The 20,159-nt window shown below is 37.2% G+C and overlaps 1 pseudogene; it reads left to right on the top strand.

Annotated features, from left to right (window-relative positions):
- The first annotated feature begins 15,461 nt into the window (after positions 1–15,461).
- On the top strand, positions 15,462–19,412 carry LOC110741103 (annotated as a pseudogene).
- The last annotated feature ends 747 nt before the right edge of the window (positions 19,413–20,159 follow it).

The raw sequence follows: 20,159 nt of genomic DNA, 5'->3' as shown, positions 1-20,159 counted from the left end.
GTTTATTCTAGTTAGCCATTTGTCTCTCCTTTTTTCAAGATTTTTAGCTTCCTTGCAATGGATTTGAACATGCTCCTTTAGCTCAGAGAAGTTTGTTATTACTGACCTTCTGAATCCTACTTCTGTCAAGTCGTCAAAGTCATTTACTGTGCAGCTTTGTTCCACTGCTGGTGAGGAGCTGTGATCCTTTGGAGGAGAAGAGGTGCTCTGGTTTTTAGAATTTTCAGCTTTTCTTCTCTGGTTTCTCCCCATCTTTGTGGTTTTATCTACCTTTGGTCTTTGATGTTGGTGACTTACAGATGAGGTTTGGTGTAGATTTCCTTTTTGTTGATGTTGATGCTATTCCTTTATGTTTGTTAGTTTTCCTTCTAACAGTCAGGTCCCTCAGCTGCAGGTCTGTTGGAGTTTGCTGGGGGTCCACTCCAGACCCTGTTTGCCTGGGTATCACCAGCGGAGGTTGCAGAACAGCAAATATTGCAGAACAGCAAATATTGCTCCCTGATCCTTCCTCTGGAATCTTTGTCCCAGCAGGGCACTCACCTATATGTGGTGTCTGTCGGCCCCTACTGGGAAGTGTCTCCCCGTTAGGCTACACGGAAGGCAGGGTCCCACTTGAGGAGGCAGTCTGTTTGTTCTCAGAGCCCAACAGCCATGCTGGGAAAGCCACTGCTCTCTTCAGAGCTGTCAGACAGGGACAATCCAATTTTCCATTTTTGCCAAAGACAAATCATGGTAAGACCTATTTGCTTTATTATACTTGGCTATTTGTACAAAGTACAGCAAGGTCATCTTAGCAGCCTGTAACTGTTAAAGAACTTAACAGTTGTCTTATTTGTATAAAGCACAGCAAGAATAATCGTTTTTCACATAAGGTTTTTTTTGTTTGTTTGTTTTCTTTTCTTTTCTTTTCTTTTAAGTTACTTTTATGGAACCTTGTTCTATAAAAGGAATCTCACATAAGACGTCTTTTAAAGCCAAGCCCAGCCATGGGTTTGTACCCTCAAATACCTATAAATTGAGTAAATTCTTCTCCTCTTGAGGTCCCAAGATAACTTGGGGCTCCTGGGCCTATCAGAAAGTGACATTCTCTACTCACCACAGGTCCCTGTACAGGGACTGTGTAGGCAAGGTATGAAGCCAGAAAAAGATATACTTTATAGTTTGATTTTGCAGTTTGTCAACTAACAAAGGTTTAAGACACTTGATATAAAAATAGAATTTCAAGTCACCACAAGTCACTCATTTAGCCAAAATGATAACTCAGATATTTTTCAAAAGCACAACTCTATAGTCACTGAGAGAGGAGAGAATCACCTTTCTAAACAAGACGCAATAAAGACAGCATGATGCCAGCTGAATCTGTCTCTTCTCTCTCTTCCTCCTTTTTTCCCTGTCATTTACCTAAAGGCACAGCCAAAAACCTTTCATTATCTTTTAATATTAAATAAAAGTCTTTTTCAAAAGAGAAAACCAAATTTTATGTCTGCATTAGTGCATCTTTAATGCTAATGCTGGTTTGTAACAGTATTTTGTAAATGTAACCAGTTTTAAATAGTGTGACCATAAGGTATGATTTTCATAAACCTCTTATAACTCTTTATAATTTTTGTTAAACAGGTCAATTGTCCAAGAAAACCCTGTTGTTTGGCCACATGGACTCAGATTCTGTCTCCAAATCAGTATGCTTTTATTTTAAGGTTTTAACCTACGGGGAAAACAAACGTAAATAATCCCCTTCAAATCTTAGCCAACTTGCTTATAGGCACAGAACCTTTTTTACAAGATCAACCCTTCACAAACCCTTTTCAACTTATTTTAAACATTCAGTTTTGTCCCCTTCTTTTAGGTTAAGGCAATCTTTAAAACCCTCTGAACTAGACAAAATTACATTCCCTTTAACAAAATCTATATTCCCATGCCTTTTTATAATCTCTCACTAAAACATCATTCTATTTTTCTTCTATACTTTGCTACCTTGTATGTAAAACTTTTTACCCAGTAGTCCCAATTATATGTTACAATGTTAACTCTTAGAAACTATTATTTTTGGTGAAAAAACTGATAAGTATGCAATTTTTATTATGTATTAGGTGTGGAGCCTAGGACATCAGACAGAACTGTAGATAAGGTCTGACTTTTTCCAGCATAGTTAGGGAGCATGGCTAACTCCACGTGTCTCCAGGACCTCTCTAGAATCTCATGCTCCAAAGTAGGTAAACTGAACAATTTTCAAAAGTCAAAAAAGCAGTTTATGTCTTTAAAGCCTTTTGCAAACCTAATATCTGAGCTGCATAATTTAAACCAAATGTCTAAGTTTTCAAAGATATTTTAACCTATGTGGAAAAAAAGCTAAATAAATCCCTTCAAATCTTATATAACTTACTTATACCCACAGAAATTTTTTTAACAAGATGTTTGGAAATAAAGTAATCTTTGGGGAAATAAAGTCAGTTTCTTTGTTTTTGGAAAAAAACAAAGGTTTTGAAAAAACTTTAAAACTGTCTTTATTTTCCCAAAGATTACTTAAGTCACATGAACTAAAAGGCATTACAGTTTTAATTTTTCTGACAAAATATTTGATTTAAACTCATTATTTTTAAACCAATTACAAAGCACTTTCACATATAGACATCACACATAAAACATATACAAACACAGAAGAAGATCGTGTAGTTGTAAGAGTTTTCATTTACCAATTTCTTAATTGTATTACTGGCTTCAGGGTGGAGCTCTTGAAGGAACAGTGTCAGGAAAGCATGCAGTTTCTAGGGCATAGTAAGCAGACACAGATGGAAAGTAAAACAGATCCCCCCAAAATTAAGGGTCTAATTTTTATAACAGATCTTGGATTCTCCCAAAAAAAGAAACACTATAGAACAAGACAGTACAATGATTTTATTGTGCATTTTATTGCCAGGCAACCCAAAGCCAATTAGCCCATTCTGTTATTAGCCCATCCCCTATGGGAGTCTTATCTCTCAGTGGGGGAAGAGGGAGAGTGGTGGATGGGGTCATCTTAATACCTTCTAGGTGGCCAAGACCATGCTTCTCTGATCCAAACATTTAAAAAGCCAGGAGACCCCCCATAACCGCCATTAGTTATCCCCAATAATCTTATTTCCTATCTAGTTATTACACACCAAAGCTCTCTCATAATGTGAAGTGATTTCTGATATCCCCAAAAGTAAAAACCATTAGATAATGCAATGCAAAATGGAACAGAACCTTAGATTTTTGAGAGGAATGTATCCGTTTTTAATTCCTGGGTTTTCATGAGGAAAACAGAGGTTATTCCCCAAATGGGGTCTGTAGTACCTAATTTGTTTTTTCCTAAGAGTCCCATGCTATTACATCCACTTTTTTTTTTTTTTTAGATGGAGTCTCACTTTGTCACCCAGGCTGGATGGAGTGCAGTGGCACGATCTCAACTCACTGCAAGCTCCGCCTCCCGGGTTCACGCCATTCTTCTGCCTCAGCCTCCAGAGTAGTTGGGACTACAGGCACCCACCACCATACCCAGCCGATTTTTTTTTGTTTTTTTTTTTTGTATTTTTAGTAAAGTTGGGGTTTCACCGTGTTAGCCAGGATGGTCTCAATCTCCCAACCTCGTCATTTGCCCACCTCAGTCTACCAAAGTGCTGAGATTACAGGCATGAGCCACTGCACCCGGCCTATATCCACTTTTAATTGAACCGACTATTAATCATAGTGCCCTGTCAAGAAAAAATCTTTTAAAGTTTCTCATTACTCCACTTTAGCCATGCAAAACTGCCAATATTTCTGGCTTTTGGATTTTACCAAAGGTAACCTTCCAGGAACTCAGAGAAAGGAATATTCAAGATGGTTCATGGAGGGGAAGAGAATCTATAAATGGTAAAGGTCACACAGGTATGCAACAAGAAAGGTCTCATTCCCTAAGCCAGGAATGAACCCAGGCTGCCACTGTAAAATGGCAGAGCCTTAGCTACTAAGCTACAGCACTGGGCAGTCTCTATCGCCCTTCCCAGAAGGAGCCTAGAGCAGTCTATTTTGAGCTTGCAAAAGCTTTTAACTGCTCAAGATAATTTTTAGGGCTAACTATGACATGAACCCCCAAACCCCTGTCCTCTGGATGGCAGAGACCCAGAGAAAGTACCATCATGTGGTTATAAGGTCAAGCTCCCAAGGACATTTTTCAATATGTGGGCCCTTGGCAAGATGATCACCTTGAGTAACAGAAAAGACAGGAAAGGGAAAGGAGGGAAAGAGAGAGAGAAAAGCATTCCCTGCAGCAGAGTGGGGAAAGTGAACAGTTCAGGTAGGCCAGAGAAAGACCCATCCATTGCAGCGACACTGACAAGTTTAGGCACCACTTATCGGTTGTGAAGGGATCTTTTCCAGCTGTCCTATCAGCTCTCGAATTTCCCCTTTTGGGGAGAAAAAAATCTCCCCAAGTCCTATAATTCTGTACTTGCCTAATCCTGTCACCCACAGACATCAGCAAAGAGTGCAAGGCAAATTAATCCAAAGAGAATACCATAGTACTGAACCTGTTCTTAGCCAAGAAGGACTTTATTGAGAGGGACTTCTAACCCACTAAATCTTAGGAAGGACTCTAACCTTCCTAAGTTGGGACTCGAACTCAAGTTTGGTCAAGTGTCCCTGCCTTTTATTAAGAGGGGCCTTTAACCCTCTCTGACTTAAAAGAGACTTTAACTCCCCTATGTTGGGCCTCTAACCCAATCCCATCCACTACCTGGGTAAATGCACGCCACTTACTCAAAGTCTTCCAATTGGTGCTGCAGTCTATTTCCTTTGAGTTGAGGGTCTCCTCAGTATCGTCCCTTCACGGCCTCCAAAAGATGTTACCAGAAAGAGGTCCTGATCGAGACCCCAAGAGAGGGTTTTTGGATCTCACGCAAGAAAGAATTCAAAGCTAGTCCATGGAAGACAGTGAAAGCAAGTTTATTAGAAAAGTAAAGGAATAAAGAATGGCTACTTCTAGCCGAAGCAGCCCTGAGGGCTGCTGGTTGCTTATTTTTAGGGTTATTTCTTGATTATATGCTAAACAAGGGGTGGATTATTCATGAGTTTTCCAGTAAAGGGGTGGGCAATTCCCAGAACTGAGGGTTCCTCCCCTTTTTAGACCATATAGGGTAACTTCCTGAAGTTGCAATATTTGTCAACTGTGATGATGCTGGGGAGAGTGTCTTTTAGCATGCTAATACATTATAATTAGCATATAATGAGCGGGGAGGACCATCAGAGGTTACTTTTGTTGCCGTCTTGGTTTTGGTGGGTTTTGACTGGCTTCTTTATCGAACCTGTTTTATCAGCAAGGTCTTTATCACCTGTGTCTTGTGCTGATTACCTATCTCATCCTGCGACTTAGAATGCCCAGCTTCCTGGGAAAGCAGTCCGGTAGGTCTCAGCCTTATTTTGTCTAGTCCCTATTCAAGATGGAGTTGCTGTGGTTCAAAAGGCTCTGACAAGTTGAGCAGAAAAAGTATTTGGCAAAATATACCACCCATTACTAATAAAAACTCTCAGCAAACAGAAAATGGATGAAAACCTACTTAACTTGATAAAGTTTATACAAAAATATTCTATAATTGACATGATTCCTAATGTTGAAAATCTGGATGCTTTTCCCCTAAGATCAGGAAGAAAGCAAGGATGCCTTTTTGAATCACTCCCATACAATATCATACTGAAAGTTCTAGCTACTGCACTAAGACAATAAAAACATATAAAACATAAACAGATTAGGAAGAAAGAATTAAAACAGCCTTTCTTTGAAGATTATTGACCTGATTTTCTATGTAGTCTAACTAAAGAATGGACAAAATAACTCCTGGAATGGATAAGCGCATATATCAAACAGGCAGGTTAATATAAAAAAGTCATTTTTTTTTTTTAATATATTCAAGCAATGAACAACTGGAGTTTGACATTTTTAAAAGAGTACTATTCTAAGTAGTACCAAAATAATGAAATCCTTAAAGGTTTAAATCTAACGAAATATGTCAAGGAACTACATACAGAAAACTACAAAACTCTGATGAAAGAAATCAAAGAAGATCTAAATAAATGGAGAAATATTTCATGTTCATGTATTAGAAGACTCGATGTTGTTGAATAATGCTGCTCAACTTCATCTATGTATTGAACACCATCTCAATCACAATTTCAGCAAGCTATTTTGTAGGTATCAATAAAATGACTCAATCCTTTACATGAAAAGGCCAAAGACTGAAAAATCCAATGACATACTGAAGAAGAATAAAGTTGAAAGAATCACACCATCAATTTTGAGACTTACTGTAAAGCTAGAATAGTCAAGAAGGTATTGGTATTCGTGAAATAACAGACATTCAGATCGTCGAACAGAAGAGAGAGCCCCAAAACAGGCCCATACAAATGTAACCCACTGATTTTTGATTAAGAAGTAAAGTTAATTCAATAAATGATTCCAGAAAACTTGGATGAACCTAGATACAGACCTCATACCTTTTACAAAGATTGTCATAGTAGATCACAGACCTAAGTGGAAAATAAAAAACTATAAAACTTCTAGAACAAAATAGAAGAAAATCTGAATGCTCTTGGGACTGGTGATGTGGTTTTAGGTAGAATAGACTTCTGTTAATAATATAACATCACTACCGGTATATTAATTATAACAAATAAATGTAAAGTGAGATGTTTATAAGAGGGAAGATGGCTTGTGAGGTATATGGGAACTCTGTACTATCTTCACTATTTTTCTATAATAATAAATTTATTCTAATAAGTCTATTTTTAAAAATACAGGGAGCTGGATCCAATTTGAATTTTGAATAATATTGAAAGATTTTTTTAGTATAAGTATGTCCCATGACATATTTGAGACATATTTGAAAAACTGTTCCTTGTTAGCCTGAAGTTTGTGTTTCTCTGGGCATGGACATCCTGTATTTTATGTAGCAATTATTTTTTTAAAAGGGAGTGAGTGAGTGGGTGGAGAAATAAGGCCTTATCAGTTAAGGGAAGTTCTAAAAAAGAAGCCAAGAATTTTACTGAGAAATTCATTCCTTTGTTTTTCTGAAGCAGGTCCTTAGCTTGGGTGCAGGGGGTGCTGAGTCCTTCCTATATAGTTCAGCAGCTTCTTGTTGATTTTGAATGGAATTGTCAAGTAGAAGTTTCTTTTCAGATCAACAAGACTTTAGGATGCAAAGTGGGAAGCAAATACATGGGGAGTATCCTCTCGAACTCAATCAGGAAACTGTGACAAATTATACAGCCTTCTAGGATCAAAGGGGCAGTTATTCTAGTGAAGGTTTTAATTAAGAATGTCTATGTGTGTGAACATCGACACATACTGAAATCTGCTTCCTTCTGATACTTTCCAGCATTTCATACTGTCTAAGTAATAGGGAAAAATCTAGGTGTGTAACAGGGAAATGTCTCTGTTCTGGTACAGACGAAAGATTTTTCTCTTCATCTGGGTTCTCCTGATCCGCATTTTGTGTGTATTACTGTTCCAGCATACACTTAACGCTGTTCCAGTCTGCACTGTTTTATACTCAAATGGTCCTGTCATGAATTACAGAGAAATCCCTAGTTTTCAGTTCCTAGCTTCTCTGATTGCAAATGCTTCCAGTTCCAACTACTCTCCTCTAGTTCTGTCTATTACAGTACCACTGGTACTTGGTTGTCTTTGAAATACACCAGGCACACTGCGGCTTCAGGGTATTGCTATTCGTTTGTGATATGCTCTGCCCCCATATATACACATAGTCCTCCTGTCAGCTGTTTTCTCAGAAGTCGCCTCCTCAGCCAGGCTTGCCCAAGCCACACTATTTCATTGCACCACTACCCTGGACATTCCTTTTCTATTCCTCTATACCTTATTTTTCATCTTTAAAAATAATGACTAGTAAACTTTAACTTTCTCTGATTATCTTGGTTATTTTATGTCTCACTCACTGGGATAAACACTGCATGAGGGTTTATTTTCTGTATCCTTAGTGTATAAAAGTGCCTTGCACATAGGAGGTTCTCCCTAAACGTCTGTTGAATTGATGAATGAATTTTAAATAGCCCAGTTCTCATTAACTCATGGACTAGAATAGCTATCAGTTACTGACTGTTCTAAAATAGCATATATCTATTTTTCCAGCATCTGAACTTTCTAATGTTGCTTCTTTACCAAATGTCCAGTTTGTCTGTGTTCCACTGTGGCAAATGGGTGTGGGCTGGGTTGTCATAACCTGGAGTAGCTCCAGAATTCCCATATGGGAGAAGCTTAGAGGCAACAGTAGTAGAGGAGCTAACAAAGGAAAAATTCATTCAGAGAAACTGGTAGGAGGTAGGAAGAATTAAGTATGAAAAGATAATTTGGAGTTATATTTTGGAAAGTAAAATGTCCTTCACGTTACACTCACAGAACCACCATATGAGGGATCTACAAAAAGTTCACAGAAAATGTATATTATGAGAAAACTATGCATGGATTTTGATGGATTTTGACATATTTTGCACCAAAATAAACTCGTACTAACTTGTTATAGCATAGCTGAACAGGAACTTGTTTGAGGCACTAAGAAGGCTAAGCCAGCAGTTTGAAAAGAGCACCTATCAGAACATGAACCCCACTAAATTTGAAGCAAGAACAAAATCAAATTTATACTGAAGCTTAGGTACAAGAAAGGTGAAATCATTGATGCATTACAAAGAGTTTATGGAGACAATGCCCCAAAGAAATCAGCAGTTTGCAAATGAATAACCCATTTTGAGAAAGACCGAGACAATGTTGAAGATGAAGCCCTCAACGGCATCCATCCACATCAATTTGTGAGAAAAAAAAAAATCACATCTTGTTCATCTTGTTCATGCCCTCATTGAAGAGGACCACAGTTAACAGCAGAAACAATAGCCAACACCATGGACTTCTCACTTGGTTTAGTTTACACAATTCTAACTGAAAAATTAGAGTAGAGCAAACTTTCCGCTCTAAGGCTGCCAAAACCATTGTGCCCAGATGAGCTGCAGACAAGAGCAGAACTTTCAACAAAAACTGTAAACAAGCTGGATCAAGATCCTGAAGCATTTTCTTCAAAGAACTGTAACAGAAAATGGAGCCTGGCTTCCTCAGTACAATCCTGAAGTTAAAGCACAAGGCAATGGCTACCAAGAGGTAGAAGCAGTCCAGACAAAGCAAAAGAAGACCAGTCAAGAACAAAGGTCATGGCCACAGTTTTTTGCGGCTGCTCAAGTTATTTTACTTGTGAATGTTTTTGAGGGCCAAAGAACAATAACATCTGCTTATGATGAGGGTGTTTTGAGATACTTAGCCAAAGCCTTAGCAGAGAAATGCCCAGGAAATCTTCATCAGAGAGCTCTGCTTTGCCATGACAATGCTCCTGCTGATTCCTATCATCAAGCAAGGGCAATGTTGTAAGAGTTCTGATGGGAAATCATTAAGCATTCACCCTATGGTCCTGATTTGGTTAACTCTGATTTATTTTTTTGCTTCCAAACCTTAAAAAAATCTTTAAAGTTACCCATTTTTCTTCAGTTAATAATATAAAAAAGACTACATTGACATGCTTAAATTCCCAGGACCTTCAGGTCTTTAAGGATGGGTTTATTGGCTGGCATCATTGCTTACAAAAATGTGTTGACCCTGATGCAGCTTAGTTGAAATATAGGGTTTATATTTTGAAAATGTTTATCTTTTAATTCCATTTTTTCAACAAACTTTAAAAAGTTTCCTTGTAGAAGATTTTTAAGCAGGATGTGATTTTATCAAATCAGGATTTTTCTGGTGACAGGGAGGAGGGTGGATGGAGCACAGAGAAACAGGAGGCATGTGGGTAATGTTTCTATAACAGGATTAATTTATTTTAAAGGAAGAACATAAAGAAGTCAATGAGTTTCCATCTGGATTTTTCTTAGTTTGGAAATCTTCTCAAGTTTCTAACAGATTTTATCATGACCTTAGTGTATTTTTGAGTTAACAAGCCTTGATAGAAAATAAAAATCTACTCTAAATATTTAAAAAATATATTTCAAGTGGTGATGGAACATTTCCTTTGTCATAAGGACATTTTACCAATCTGCATAGAAATGCTTTAAGTCTTGGAGAATTTCCTCCGTTATGTTGAGGCTTCTGCCATCTGCCTTTTGAATTTTGGTTATTAAGGTTGAGCAGCTTTGTGGCCTACTCAGATTGCCAACATCTGCCTCATTTATTTAGGCTTTTTATTTTGCTAATATCCAGGATGAATTGAGTTTTAATGGATGGTACCGATTTTACCTTCGCTTTCTATTCAAAAATAAACTTTTTTTTTATATGAATCTAAATCTTCTCTTGCTCCATCCACTTGCAGGCAAGTAGGCATTTTGTAGAATGTAATTATTACAGAGGAGCGATGCTATTTTTTATTTAGCACAATTTACCTATTGCAGAGCACAGCATACAGTTCTATAATGCATAATGATCATAATGGGCTACATAGACCCTCTCGGCCAGCTCTATTTTTGCATATGATTCATTTTAATTTCAGAGGCACAAAAGGGATTATGTCTCTATTGGAATGTCTTGAGTAAGCCCTACAGCAGGGGAGCTGTGATGTCATTTGTTCTATGAAAAGCATGCTTTCATCTATTATGCACTGAGTCTGAAATATAAATATAAGATACTGAGGGATTTTTTTTTTGTTAGAAAACTGGTCATATGCATTTTTCTGTTAATAATCAGTAAACATTTTCTCATGCAAATCATTTATTTCATAACTAAAATCCAGAAGTTGTATCTCAAGTTGCAAACTGACTGAAAGTCATCATCTCCAACTTGCTTCTGCAGGTATCTGCTAGCTATTTGTGACAAACTGGGCAAGGCAGTCTGTAGTTTTACTTTTTAAATTTGGATCGCAAAACTTTTGTCAAATTAAGACTCTAAATATAAGTTACTATGTTCAATTTCTAAAGGATTTTCTCAGTTTTATTGAAGTTATCATCTGCCTTCTGATTTTCATTTAAGATTAACAATACAAATTATCAAATTGCAACAATAACATTGATGATGAGATTGTGGCATAAAAAGTAACATGGTGTGTTAAAACCACTGGACAAATCAGAAGTTGTGGATTTGGGTTCTAAATCAATCATGGACTAGCCTTGTCATTAGTGCTTACCACCTAATAGTTAAGTTTCAGACTATCACATGCCTCTCAAAGGGTTAGCTCTATGTCAATTATAGATGGATGAAATTAGAGATACTTATTAGGGAAAAGAAAAGGTGCTCATAAGAGACGAAAAGGATTAAAAAAATTCAGATATTTACCAAGGAAAACTGGCATAGCAATAGCAAATAACATTTCAAAATAAATTGAGAAACTTATAGTTCAAGCAAATAACTTGTGATCACATACAAAATTTGGAAAGCAAAACTGAAAAGTGTAATATTATAGATATTTTAAAGAGATAAATCTGAAATAAACAAATAGTATGTAGTCCATACAAGTTCCATGAAACATTTAAAGAAAATTTAGAAAATATTCACATACTAAGTCACAAAGAAAGTCTAAAAATTTCAGAGCACTGATGCAATCCAAACCAGATTTTCTGATCAAAACTCAATTAAATTAGAACTTAACAACAATAATCACCACTTTAAACCCATTGTGGTAACCAGGTTTTAGGATTGCCGTAACCATCCTTGACTTCTGTGATTCAGACTTTGTGTAATCCTCTCCCACGTTGTATCACAGTTGGTCTCTCTTACCAGGAGAACATGAAAGAAGTTACGGTGTATTCCATTTGAAACTAGGTGATAAAGGGCATCACAGCCTCTGCCTTGCTATCCCTGGGATTGCTGGCTGTGGAGGATCAGTAAGCAGCTCTATGAGGATATCTACAGTGGAAGGAACCGAGGAAAGTGAAGGATGGGGTCATCAGGCAGCAGTCATGTAAGCAAACCATCTTGGGATTGGATCCTGCCACTTCAGTTGTGTCTTCAGCAAACTGTAGCCCTGACAAACATTTTGACTCTAACCTCACGAGACCCTGCACCACCAGCACTACCCAATTGAGGCACTCCAATATTCCTGATCTCAGAAATAGATTTCTATTGTAGATTATAAACATTTGATGTTTTAAGCCACTAAATTTTGGAGGAATTTGCTTTACAGCAACGGGAAAGTAATATATTGATATACTTTTACAATTGATATTCTGTTCCTAAATAATTCCTGAGTATGATTCTTTTTTTACTTATTTTGTGGATTTGTGACCCTGTGCAAATCTCATGTCATATTGTGATTGCCACTGTTGGGGGAAGGGACTGTTGGGAGGTGATAGGATCATGGAGGTGGATTTCCCCCTTACTGTTCTTGTGGTAGTGAGTGAATTCTCATGAGATCTGGTTGTTTAAGAGTGTAGCACTTCCCACTTTCCTCTCTTCCTCTTTCTCAGGCCACGTAAGACATACCTCATTCTTCTTCACCTTCCATCATGATTGTAAGTTTCTTGAGCCTTCCCCAGCCATGCTTCCTGTATAGCATGTGGAACTGTAAGTCAATTAAATCTCTTTTCCTTTTAAATCACCCAGTTTCAGGTAGTTTGTTATAGCAATGTGAGAAGAAACTCATACAGTAGATATTTCAAAAATTACATAAAAGTAATGATAAAAACACAGTCGACCCTTGAACAACATGAGTGTGAACTGTGCAGGTCCACTTATACAGATTTTTTTCAACAAATATATTAGAAAAAAAATTGAAGATTTACAACAATTTGAAAAAATTTGCAGAGGAAATAAGTGACCTAGAAATATTTTAAAAATTAAGAAAGCCTTCAGTATATTATGAATGCATAAAATATATGGAGATACTAATCTATTTTATCATTTACCACCATAAAATATGCACAAATCTGTCATAAAGGTTAAAATTTATCACATGTACACACTTACAGACCCTACATAGTGCCATTTGCTGTCTAGATAAATGTAAGCAAGGGTAAAAATGCAGTATTAAATCATAACTGCATAAAATTAACTATAGTACATACTGTACTACTGTAATAATTTCATAGCCACCTCCTGTTGCTATTGCAGTGTTGCGAGTAACATGTGATGCTAATTATCTCCGTGTGAGCAGTTCAGCTCTCCAGTAAATTGCATATCACAGTAAAAAAGTGATGTTTTTGTTCTCACATATATTTCATCATATTTAATGCAATACTGTAAACCTTAAATAAAACCATGGGACCCACCCAAGGCACCGCTAGTGATGCCGGAAGTGCTCCCAAGAAACAGAGATGTCATGCCACTACACGAAAAGGTTGAATTGCTTTATGTGTACCATAGACTGAGGTTTGCAACTGTGGTTGCCCTCCATTTCAAGATCAAGGAGTCCAGTCTGAGGACCATTGTTAGAAAAGGAAATGTGTGAAGCAGTTGGTGTAGCTATGGCAGCAGGCACAAAACCCCTGCACTTTTTGAGGAATATCTTTTTATCTCATGTAGAAAATGCAACTTTTATGTGGGTGCATAATTGCTATAACAAAGGCACACCTGTATGATTCAAGAAAAAGTGAAGTCATCACATAACAACATAAAGAAAAGAAAGGTCAAGGATCTAAAACTGGAGAAATTAAAGGCAGTACAAGATGGTTTGATAATTTTAGAAAGAGATTTGGCTTAAAAATGTCAAGATAACAGCAGAAGTATTATCTGCTAAACAAGAGACAGCAGAGGAGTTCCCAGATGCTGTTGAGAAAATCATTGAAATGAAAGAATATCTGCCTGAACAGGTTTTTAATGCAGAAGACAGTGCCCTATTCTGGAAAAACAAAATGCCACAATGCTTATTAGTAAAAAAGAGATTTGAGCACCAGGATTTAAGGCAGAAAAAGATAGACTAACTGTACCATTGTGTACAAATACAGTCAGGTTTATTATCAGGACTGCCCCTTGTCTGTAAAGCTGCTAACCCCTGAGCCTGGAATACAAAAGGTAAACACCAGTTGCCAGTCTTTTGGTTGTACAACAAGAAGGCCTGGACAAGAGAATCCTTTTTTTTTCTGGACTGGTTTCATGGATATTTGTCCCTAAGATCAGGAAGTAGTTTGCCAGTAAAACACTGCCTTTAAAGTTCCCTTCATACAGAATAATGCCCATGACCACCAGATCCCCATGAGTTCAACACTGAAGTGGTTTCTGTGTCCCCAAACGCAATGTCTCTAATTTATCTTATAGATCCGGGGGCCACAGTACCTTTAAGACTCATTATACACTGTACTCTATGGAAAGGATCATCAGCACTATACAGAGAACCTAGATAGAACATCATGAAAGTCCGGAAGGATTACACCATCGAAGATGTCATCATTGTTATAGAAAATGCTGTAAAAGCCGTTAAACTCAGAACAGTAAATTTCTGCTAGAGGAAACTGTGTCCAGATGTTGTACATGACTTCATAGCATTTACGACAGAGCCAATTGAGGAAATCATGAAGGAGATTATGGATATGCTGGGGGATGAAGGGTTTCAAGATATGGATCTTGGAGAAATTGAAAAGTTAATGGACACCAAACCAGAGGAATTAACAGAAGATGACTTGATGAAGGTGAGTGCTCTGGAACCAGTGCCAGATGATGAGGAAGAAGACAAGAGGAAGCAGTGCCAGGAAACAAATCAATGTCAGCCAATCTGGCAGCAAGGTTCTGATTATTCAAGACGGCTTTTGACTTGTTTCATGATATGAAGCCTGCTATGATACACGCACTGAACCTAAAACAAATGGTGGAAGGATGAGCACCACATAGAAACACTTTAAGAGAAATGGAAAAGTAAAAAAGACAGAAATTTCAATGCATTTCCTTAAAATTACACCACGTGTGCCTGCCTCCCCTTGCACCTTCTCTGCCTCTTCCACCTCTCCCACCCCGAGACAGAAGATGAATTCCCCCTCTTCTTCCTCTTCCTCAGCCTACTCCACAGGAAGGTGAAGACGGTGAAGACTTTTATGATGATCCATTTCTACTTAATGAATAATAAATATATTTTCTCTTCTTTAGCATTTTCTTAATAATATTTTCTTTTCTCTAGCTTACTTTATTGCAAGAATATAGTATATAATACATATAATATACGAAATATGTGTTAATTATATGTTTGCATTATTAGTAAGGTTTCCAGTGAATAGTAGCTATTTGTAGGTACGTTGTTGGAAGTCAAATGTTATATACGAGTTTTTGACTGTGGGAAAGGTCAGCATCCCTAACACTTGTGTTGTTCAAGAGTCAACTGTATAGTGACTATCTATGCAACAATTAGCTGTGTGTATTTAAATAAACATTTTGTTGAATATAAGTTTATATTTGTTGTCTCATTTTTAAAAAATTATTGCTGGAATGTTTCATAAGACATAACCCAGAAAACATATTATTTAACCACAAATACTTATGTATTTTTTTTTTTTTTACTGATTAGGAATTAAAGATAATACAATCACAAAATCGTTATCACATATAACAAAATGATCAGTAATCCCTGATATATCTAGTTGATATTCAAATTTCTTGCATTCTCTAGGAAAAATACCTGCAGCATGTTTGTATGATATTGAAACAAATCTACACATCGTGATCTCTGTTGTTGTTGTTGTTGTTGTTGTTGTAGAGAGAGGGTCTGGCTATGTTACTCAGGCTGGTCTTGAACTGTTGGGCTCAAGGAATCCTCCTGCCCCAGCCATCTGAATAGCTGGGATTGCAGGCACACGCCACTACCATGCCCAGCGTTCACAGACTCTTAAGTGTCCTTTAACTGATGATAGTTTTCCTCTGTCCTTGCCCATTTTCTGTTTACTTGTTGAAGAAAGTGTACTCATTTTTAGTCAGAATTTCCAATATCTATTTGGCTGATTACTTTCCTGTGATGTCATTCTTCTTATTTCTGTATCCCTTATATTGCCTATCAGCTATTATTTGTGTCTTGGAACTTAGTTAGATTCCTGTTCATTTACAGTATGTGTGTGTGTGTGTTTGTGTATGACCATTGGTATTGCTATACACTGTCTATGTCATTATGCAAGAAGGAATGTAAAAATGAATGGCCCATACTTAGTGATGATAAGATTAGTTCACGGAATCAGGATCCATCAAGTATCCACCTAGCAGATCCATCCCTTACAAATTTTCGAACAGGAATTTCTCTAATGGTTTTGGCATCTGTGGATTATCACTACCTAGACTTATGCATTAGGAATAGCAAAATGGTGAATTTCTAATTCTATCATTCATTTTGCATTTATTGGCTTACATTTAATTTTAAAAATTTCCCCTACCAACTACTTGCTTACCTTGCAGCAAATATTCTACAAAAAAGGCAGAATAAATACTTAAGCATTACAGTTACTATTTTAAAAAAATAATGGTAGGTGACCAATCAGTGTCTTCTATCTTTGGCCATTACAAGCCCTTTCAAGTAGGTTGATATATTTTTTGTTTACACGATCTCAATATTTATTACTTTCCCTGTTTGAGGGCACAACTAGACACTTTATCTCACTTATGTCTGTTCTGCCCCAGACCTAGAATCACTGTTTCTCTAGGAAGTTATGGACACTAGAGAGTTTTAGTACTTTAAATTCTCTTTACTGGGAAGAATGTATATCAGCTCAATTTTTAACATATAGATATTAAAATGAGCAAATTCATATAGGCAACAGAAGTATAAACCATCTCTGTCTTACCTTTTTTTTTGACCTCAGAACTACCTGACAGTGAACCTATGGTGTTGTTTCAGGTAACTTTTACAAACATATCACGTCTTGTATGTAATTAATACTTATAGTCTTCTTGATTAAAAAACCAGCAAAATATATAAAATATTTAAGTGATCTCTGTATCATTTTTCAACTTTTTCCTTAGAAAACTTTATTTTATTACTTCCCGTACATACAGAAACCTTACCTATTTTCACCAGTTCATTGTAGTCTGAAGACCAACTTTTACTGGAGATTAAAAAAGAAGTATGAAAGTACTTTGTGTATTTTTTAAAAGCTGACTTTCTACACAATCTCTAAGATAGTTTTTTTTAAACTAAAATGAAAATGTAGTCAATGATAATTCAAATGCATATTATCCTACTTTGTTCATGGGACCTTATACAAATGATTGGCTATTTTTCCTTTCAGAATTAAGGATTATTGAAGCTTGTGTAACAAGGACTTTGTTCTTCATAATTCATTTCCTGTTACTTGCTTATGCAGTGAAGCATTATAATTTGCAGGCTATTACCTCACAGGACTTAAAACTTCATTGCTTGTACAAAGAAAAGAACAAAGATGAGTCAGGAGTATAAAAAAAATCTCCTAGGTAATGAGAAAGTAAATCAACTTACATTTCTTGCAAATTGATAAGTAGGAGGTTTTTACTAATGAATCCTATAATTCTCACAATGCAGTGTTTATTTCCAGAGTTCCCTTCTAAGAAATATGACTGTATAAGGTAATTATTATACACTGAGATTAGGTCCCAGATAAGCAAAACCCATAATGAATTACTTCCATAAGAATTAAAGCAAAATATCTAGATACGTTCTCAAATTGCCACATCTCAATAATTTTAAATCCACTAATACTTTCAACAGACAGGTAGATTCATTTAAAAACAAATGAATCATTCTTATCTTAAAAATATTCATCCTGGCTTTGATTAAAACAACTGAGAGAATAACTTGTTGAACAAAGCCATAGCCACTCAAAAATGCTCCCAAGCAAGGTAAGTTAGTCAGGGTGAGTGAAGATCATCCACATTGACCTTCATTGCCCTCTTAGTATTTGGGAAGATGAAGATCAAGAATCTGCAGGATGTCAAAGGCATAAACATAAGCTTTTCTTCTTAATCCTTACTTGAGTCAAGAATGTAGGAATAGAGCATTGCCTACTTGGCACTATGATTTTGAACATTTGGCAAACTGCAAAAATGAAAATTGTCTATGGCCTACTTATGAGATGACTGTGGAATAGAGGAAATCTATACATGAGGCACATATGTAGAAACCAGTATGCAAAGAATCAATATAATGAGGAGCGAAAAAGAAACAGCAACTCGAGATTTGGAAAATATTAAATAAATACAATCAATAACTTTATGCCAATGCATTTGAAAAGTTAGATAAAATGGAAATATTCCTAGAAAAATATAAAGCAAAAACACAAAAATAAAAATACAAGTTCGGCAAAAAACAGGAAACATGCATAATCCTACAATCACTAATATACTTACATCAGTAGGTAAATATCTTCCCATCAGAAAGCTCCAGACTCAACAGTTGGGAACCCACTCCAGCAGCTGCATGAGGCAGATGATGGAGCTAGAGCCTGAGCTGCTGCTTCAGGAGGCCCTCAAGAACGTGGAGGTGGCAAGAACTACCGGTGGCAGCTGGGTCACCACTTGAGGGGCTGTGGGAGGCACAGAGATCAAAGACAGTGCATCACAGAAAAGGGATTTCTTAAACAACATATTAATGATTTAAAGGGAACCCTTGCAAAGCTCCTGGATGAATGATTGGTGACCCTTTTGCAAGAGGTGGGCACCATTAAACAGATCATTAAACCACCACTAGATGATTGCAGAAGCTCATAGAACACAGAGTAAACACTCCAGAGGCTTTAGTACGAAAAGGTGAGATTGCCATGGTTGGTGGTGTAGGAGAAGAGAATGAGAAATTGTGAAGCTTTGCCAAAAAGGCCTTGCATGTTCAGTTGGACAGCATACAAGAAGTTCCTTTACTGGTTGATGTGCCTTGTTTATCTGCTCAGTTGGATGACTCTATTCTTAACATCATGAAAGACCACATTCTTCTTAAGCATGGTACTGTAGCATCTTGCCCACCAGTACAGATAGAAGAACTGATAGAGAAACCTGGAGGCATCATAGTACAATGGTGTAATGTGGATGACAACTTTACGGCACAAGATGACAGGCTCCAGTTTCGTAAATGTACTTCAAATCACTTTGAGGATGTATATGTATGTTCTGAAACTGAATTCATAGTATTGCACATGGACTCCAATGTTGATGATCATTTCAGAATCTGCACCGAGGAGATGGCCAACGGGAGCGGAGTCCTTGGAGTGTCTGTCAGATCGTTCATTCCATATTTGTGCCTCATGAGTGGACAGCTGGTTTTGAGGGGAACAGTCTGAGCAATCAAAGAAATACGTCATGCTGGAACGATTCTGAATATTCAGGTGTTCTCGACTCCAGAGCTCTAACTTATTTCTCTGGGCAGACATTAATATTTAGAGTTGAAACTGTGGGACTACAAGACAGAAGAGGCAGTATAGGAGTGTGTCATAAAAACAGAATTTTGGCCGGGCACGGTGGCTCATGCCTGTAATCCCAGCACTTTGGGAGGCCGAGGTGGGCAAATCATGAGGTCAGGAGATCAAGACGATCTTGGCTAACGCGGTGAAACCCAGTCTCTACTAAAAATACAAAAAAATTAGCTGGGAGTGGTGGCAGGCGCCTGTAGTCCCAGCTACTTGGGAGGCTGAGGCAGGAGAATGGCGTGAACCCCGGAGGCAGAGTTTGCAGTGAGCCGAGATCACGCCACTGCACTCCAACCTGGGCGACAGACCAAGGCTCCATCTCAAAAAACAAAACAAAACAAAACAAACAAACAAACAAATCAAAAACAGAATGTCTAGGACTCTCTGCAGCAGGATAAAGCTATGTGCATTGGTACAAATGGTGCAATTTTTGTCAGTGGAAAAGAAATGCCTCATCAGTTACTTGCAATTACTTCTGTGTCCACTCTCACATTTGACATTGAAGCTGTGACTCTAGGAACCACCAATAATAATGAAGGCAGAAACGTCAAGCTAGAGTAACTCTTAGTTCAAATAATAGAGTCATGGTTTTTGATTGGTCACGTGATCAATCTTGTGGTTCTCTTTATTTGGATGCTGATTTTTCTATCCTGGATGGAAAGTATTAGAGTTTTCGACATTGGAGTGCCTGGCTTTGGTTTGCAGGATTTAACCTAGCTGTCCTCAGCCCAGCTTAGTTGTAATTTATTTTTTTAAAAAAGTTGAATTCATCTCTCACGTAGGCCGTTGGAAATAGAAAGTGTTTACTGAATTCATTTTGTAATATTTTAGCAAAAAGAGGCTTCAGTGTT

The sequence above is a fragment of the Papio anubis genome, chromosome 14, assembly GCF_008728515.1.
Source record: "Papio anubis isolate 15944 chromosome 14, Panubis1.0, whole genome shotgun sequence".
Classification (NCBI taxonomy): Eukaryota; Metazoa; Chordata; class Mammalia; order Primates; family Cercopithecidae; genus Papio; species Papio anubis.
The sequence above is the reverse complement of the archived record's forward strand: the minus strand, read 5'-3'. Positions and strand labels throughout refer to the sequence as shown.